Source organism: Notolepis coatsorum, assembly GCF_963971535.1.
Source record: "Notolepis coatsorum genome assembly, chromosome: 7".
Taxonomy (NCBI): domain Eukaryota; kingdom Metazoa; phylum Chordata; class Actinopteri; order Aulopiformes; family Paralepididae; genus Notolepis; species Notolepis coatsorum.
Window position 1 is genome coordinate 117,133,674 of NC_140171.1, and position 6,938 is coordinate 117,140,611.

Consider the following 6,938-nt stretch of genomic DNA (forward strand, 5'->3'; position numbering starts at 1 on the left):
GCCTCCTCCTCCACCATTCTTCAGATGACAAAAGTGACTATGTGTGAGTAAGATCTTCTTTGAATGTATTGTAGTCTGTGAGGTCATTTTAATGGACCAGCGAATCAGAAACCATGTATTCATTATTGTCAAAATGATTAATCCCCTTATGCTGTGCTCCTCTTCTCCGCTTGGGCCTCAGAAAATAAAACAATGGGTTAATTCAATATCTGTTGTAGACTACCAACTCATTTTCCCCCCTGACTAGGAGTCTTGGGGGGAAAGCCTATTTCACCGTCTTCTCTCCATTCAGCAAACTGTGTATAAGATAACTAACCTAATGTTTACTTAAGTAACATCATACTAAAATGATCTGATAGGGAAGATCCAATGACAAGTATAGGCTAAGTTAAATTAGTAAGTAAGCAAGTAGATTTGAACAATATCCTCTATCTTGACATCATTCAACGAAATGCAGTGTTTGCAAAACAAAATACTAATTTGGGATGAGTTTGAGAGGTGAAGAATGTGCCTATATATAAATGATACATTACCTGGACTGGACCATTAGGGCTCTTCAGTATTTTTATTTTACCATGCATATTATTATTCAAGTATTGTTATTTTATCATGAATATTATTGTTGTTGTTCCAGGTGTTGTTGGCCTGTGAAGCCCATTGAGACATGTAATGTGATTTTGGTCTATACAATTAGGCTAAATCTGACTTGACTTGATCTGACTTAACTCTTCTGCCCCCTTAGCGACTATTTTGTGTTAGATATTTTTTTGTGTTTCTGTGTAAAACGATGGCTGTGTTGATTATTATGTCATGAAATTGTGTCTGTTTGCTTATTTTCCATATATTCACAGAATTTGAAAAGATTAGATTTTGAAACCCTCTAACACAAAGGTTAACAATATTAGCTTTCAAACCGTCCATAGTGGTTTATTTCTTGCCATGGGGGTTAGGGTTAGGGTTAGGGTTAGGGTTACCCAGACAGAAAGATTAGGAGAAGGTAAAATCGCATCCCTGTGCCCATGCCCACCCCAACACTTGCTCAACAGTCCCCTAACCTAACCCTAACCCCAACCCCAACCCTAACCCTAACCCTAACCCTAACCCTAACCCTAACCCCAACCCTAACCCTAACCCTAACCCTAACCCCAACCCTAACCATAACCCTAACCATAACCCTACAAACGGAAATATGTCTTTGATAGATATGTTGAGTTAGGTTCATGTGGTATTCATGTGGTATTCATAAAAAAATAATTGGAACGAAATATTACAAATTAAGTTTTTTATGACCTTGAACGTGATGCAATCTTTTCATGCACTAAGGTGACAACTCTTGTCAGTTACTTAACAAGGCACAAGGGTTAAAGGAAAACTCCAACATTTTGGGAAATTAGCTTATTTAACATCTTCCCTGGAGTTAGACAAGAAGATACCTTTTCCGTCTCTCTGCATGCATTAGGGCCGGCTTAGGGAACGCCTGGACCGTTAGCCTAGCTTAGCTTCATCACTGGAAGTTGGTCAGACATTTACCCGAGTTCCCTACAGTCATGAAATACACACTCCAAATACAATCAAAATACAACTCCAAAACGTTCCTGTAAACATGTTGTGACCTGTGTATTTACCACGTCTCCCAGTCACACAAGTCACACGAGTCTCCCAGTCACACAAGTCTCCCAGTCACACAAGTCTCCCACTCACACAAGTCTCCCAGTCACACAAGTCTCCCAGTCACACAAGTCTCCAAGTCACACAAGTCACACAAGTCTCCTAGTGACACAAGTCTCCCAGTCACACAAGTCTCCCAGTCACACAAGTCACATGAGTCTCCCAGTCACACAAGTATCCCAGTCACACAAGTCTCCAAGTCACACAAGTCTCCCAGTCACACAAGTCTCCCAGTCACACAAGTCACATGAGTCTCCCAGTGACACAAGTCTCCCAGTCACACAAGTCTCCAAGTCACACAAGTCTCCCACTCACACAAGTCTCCCAGTCACACAAATCTCCCAGTCACACAAGTCTCCCAGTCACACAAGTCTCCCAGTCACACAAATCTCCCAGTCACACAAGTCTCCCAGTCACACAAGTCTCCCAGTCACACGAGTCTCTCAGTCACACAAGTCACACAAGTCTCCCAGTCACACAAGTCTCCCAGTCACACAAGTCTCCAAGTCACACAAGTCACACAAGTCTCCTAGTGACACAAGTCTCCAAGTCACACAAGTCATACAAGTCTCCCAGTCACACAAGTCACACGAGTCTCCCAGTCACACAAGTCTCCCAGTCACACAAGTCTCCAAGTCACACAGGTCTCCCAGGCACACAAGTCTCCCAGTCACACAAGTCTCCAAGTCACACAAGTCTCCCAGTGACACAAGTCTCCAAGTCACACAAGTCTCCCAGTCACACAAGTCATACAAGTCTCCAAGTCACACAAGTATCCCAGTCACACAAGTCTCCAAGTCACACAAGTCACACGAGTCTCCCAGTCACACAAGTCTCCAAGTCACAAGTCTCCAAGTCACACAAGTCACACGAGTCTCCCAGTCACACAAGTCTCCCAGACACACAAGTCTCCAAGTCACACGAGTCTCCCAGACACACAAGTCTTCAAGTCACACGAGTCCCCCAGTCACACAAGTCACACGAGTCTCCCAGTCACACAAGTGACTTGGAGACTTGTGTGACTGGGAGACTTGTCTTCCCAGTCTGACTGGGAGACTTGTGTGACTGGGAGACTTGTGTGTCTGGGATACTTGTGTGACTGGGAGACTCGTGTGACTTGTGTGAAGACTTGTGTGACTGGGAGACTTGTGTGACTGGGAGACTTGTGTGACTGAGAAACTTGTGTGACTGGGAGACTCGTGTGACTTGTGTGATTGGGAGACTTGTGTGACTTGTGTGCAGTGTGCGATCCATATCAGGATCTTTGGGGGAGCGGGGGGGGGGGGGGGGTTGGTCAGGCGCAAAAAGAAAAAAAATCAGAGCGTTTCCCTGAGTCTCGCAACTGCCGTGAGAGAGAGAGAGAGAGAGACGCCCGCCCGCGGAGAGAGAGAGAGAGAGAGAGAGAGAGAGAGAGAGAGAGAGAGAGAGAGAGAGGGGGGGGGGAGAGAGAGAGACGCCCGCGAGAGAGAGAGACGCCCGCGGAAAGAGAGAGAGAGACGCCCGCGAGAGAGAGAGAGAAAGAGAGAGAGAGAGAGAGAGTCCAGCTCACTGCACTGCCGCGGAGAGAGAGAGAGAGAGAGAGAGAGACTCCAGCTCACTGCCGCGGAGAGAATTACATTTGTTTTTCTTGCAGTTTTATTAAAAGTCACTCCTCATCTCCAGTAGTAAAAAAATTCAACATTATCGCCACCGACCTGTCCTGTCCTGATGGTCTGCCCAATTCTCAAAATCTGCATGTCACAGAAGTAGTCCCCGCAGCAAGTTGCTTCGTCTTCTTTGTAAAATCAAAATTGGTTAGAAAAACTTTCGACATTATCCTGGATGTGTCTATTTGTGCCTGCAGAGTGCAGACTGCAGTGCAGCGCCGCCACGCTCCGAATGGTGAACGCAAGAATAGGATGCATGTTCCATGCGTATTACGAGTAGGGTATATCTGCAGTGCCGCCCGCAACCTATTGTCTATTACGGTGAATTTGTGCGGAAATCATTTATACATCAAAATAGCATTTATTTTCAGTAATTTAGAGACCCCCCAAAGATTCACAAATCATGCATTCAGGTGAGCTGATGTCTGATCTAAGGGAGCCATGGCTCACCGAGCTCCCCTCGTGGATCGCACCCTGCTTGTGTGACTGGGAGATGTGGTAAATACACAGGTCACAACATGTTTACAGGAACGTTTTGGAGTTGTATTTTGATTGTATTTGGAGTGTGTATTTCGTGACTGTAGGTAACTCGGGTAAATGTCTGACCCACTTCCAGTGATGAAGCTAAGCTAGGCTAACAGTCCAGGCGTTCCCTAAGCCTAATGGATGCAGAGACAAAAAAGGTATGTATCTTCTTGTCTAACTCCAGGGAAGATGATAAGCTAATTTCCCAAAATGTTGGAGTTTTCCTTTAAGGTATTGTATATTATTCTTTAGGTATTGTTATTTGTATCCTGAATATTATTATTATATTATTCAGGTATTGTACCTCCTGTGCAGGTGGGACAGTCACTCCTGAATCCACTGCTGCCATGTCTGCCTCTCCAGGCTGCTCGTTGGCTTTCTCCTCCCGTCCTCCCTCCCTTCCTGCACTTTCCATTGGACGTGTGATAGCGATGGCGGAGGCTGGATCGTACAAATAACTAGACAATTCCGCACGGGGAAATTGTGAAAGTGTGGGTGATGCCTGTGCACCGCCGGCCAACGGGAGAGGGTCTGTATTGTCTCTGTATTGTCTCTTTCCACAGCAAAATGGTAGGCAAGGCACCTTGGTTGAGAAACGCAGGCTTCAATTTATGTTGTTTAGTCTATCTGTTCAGTACTGTTCAGTACTGTTTCAAGATGCACAATGAGAACTTCTGAGAGAATTCTTTTATAGATACACAAATGTTCTAGAATGTTTGATTATGACATGATACTGTGACATCACAAATGTTCTAGAATGTTTGATTATCACATCATGAATAATATAAATAATATGTTTGGTAAGGCTGTCCCCGAAGCCTGTTTTTGGGATTCAAACTTCGTCAGGGTTCTTCGAGCGGATGTTCGAACCTTCGTTTTTAATTAAAAAAATGTAATTAAAAAAAATATATATAATTTTTTATTTTATCCTCAAACTAAATCCTCAATTTGAATAAAGTGATTCAAACTTCGTCAGGGTTTTTCGAACGGACTTCGAACCTTCGTTTTTAACCCATTCTCCGCCAATCACGTGTTAAGGCGGGTTTCTCCGCCATGCGTTGTCTGCCAATCACGGCGTAAGGCGTGTTTGAGATCAATATTTCATATTTTCGTCATGGTATTCATATTTCACCCACGGAGTCTTGGCTGATGCTGTCTGAGCCATCACAACTCTGCAACGCTTCAATACCGCCACCTGGTGGCCGATCGGCGAGTTGCCAAACCGGAAGTGCCCGTTGGAGCTCGGTCCGTCCCCTAATTTTGTCCGGCCACTCGTTTATCGTCCCAGGGCTCAATACAGACACCGTGGATATGGATCTTTGCCATAACTCAATAATCAACATGATTTGGACATGTATTAGTAATATACAAACCGGAAATGGATCGCATCGATCAACATCACATAATTGGGATCTGTTTGCTCCACTCTCATCGCCCAATGCTACGAGGAGACTGACGTGAGTTTCAGCGTTTTTCTTTATCATTTTCTATACAAACTGCTCTGATCAATATATCACCCATACTACATAAATCATTTAACGTCGGTCATTGAATTATAAACGACCCCCCCCCTCCGTTCACCCGCAGATGATCAGTCATGACGTTTAGGACCATGTACAGTTGACATTTTTAATATAGCATGGATCGGTATCAAACTGCATTTGATAATCTAATATGCATTTATGCCTATATCACGTTCTATGAAATACTGCAGAAAACGATAAAAACATATTTATACTCTAGACGGTATTTTAGTATGAATGTGTGAATGAAAAAGTAAAACGTTCCTACATCCTGAACGATAGATAATTGATGTTGAATGGGCCATAGTAATGTCAATTTAGCAATACAATTAAAAAAGTTATAGCCCTGCAAAGAAGGTGAACATCTCCATAGACAAATGGCGCTGGCAGAGGATGGTTTAGGATGGTCAAAGTGGTGTTTTTTTTATATCCTCAAACTAAATCCTCAATTTGAATCGTTTTTAATAAAAAAATTAGACAAATAGACAAAAAATAGACAATTCCACGTGGGGAAAATGTGAAAGTGTGGGTGATGCCTGTGCACCGCCGGCCAACGGGAGAGGGTCTGTATTGTCTCTATGACAAACGGTTCAAAAGACACAAAAAGGGGGCGCGGCCTAAGGATCTGGTCAATATAGACCAATGAAAGAGGATATCCCTACTGAGTACAATACAACCCGTCATCGGACTTGATAGTAGGCTGTTACGACGGTGCCAGGTAAGAGAGTGGAGTTCCAATAGTGGTGGCAATAAGGAGACGGAGACTAGGTTTTGCTCTTCACAATACGTGTATCCTCTTTATTCAGGAACACACTATAGAGCAGCCAGGTAAACAAGAATACTAAATAATAGAGAACAATCGAAGAGAGTACAAGTAACAGCAGCACTTGTTCTTGGTACCGCCGCATACTGGTTCTGAGAGAGTGTGAAGAGCCGACGAGGAACAGAGAAGACAAGAGTTATTTAAAGGTCAGCATACCAGACATTCCACATGTTCCACAGAGTGACAGCCAATCCCAGGTGACAAACAATAATACAATCAAAGAGGTAAAGTGACAGGTGACAGAATGGTAGCCGGGATCTCAGGTCAACCAGACCCAAGAACCCAGAACGTTACAGTACCTCCCCCCGACGAACGGCACCCGACGTTCACCTAGGGGCTTCGGGATGCAGCCGCCGGAAATCAACGATCAGGCTGGGATCTAAGCTATCCCTTTGAGGCACCCAAGAACGCTCTTCTACCCCGTACCCCTCCCAATCCACCAAAAGATGAAACCCCTACCCCTCCGTCTACAACCCAGGATCCTCCGCACCGTGTAGGCCGGTTAGCCTGATGCTGGGCTTTAACCGAAGCCTTCTGCAGCGCCATTCTCTGGGTAATGATCCCATCACCCAGTGGCTGTCCATCCAACGCCTGGACCGGGATAGGCACCTTTAATGTCTCCAAGGATACACCCCACTCGTCAGCCAACCCCACATGTATCAAATTCCCCGCTGCCCCCGAATCCACCAATGCCCTGGTTCTTTTGAAAGTCTCCCCACAACCCACAGTAACCTCAAAAAAAGTACGCAAATC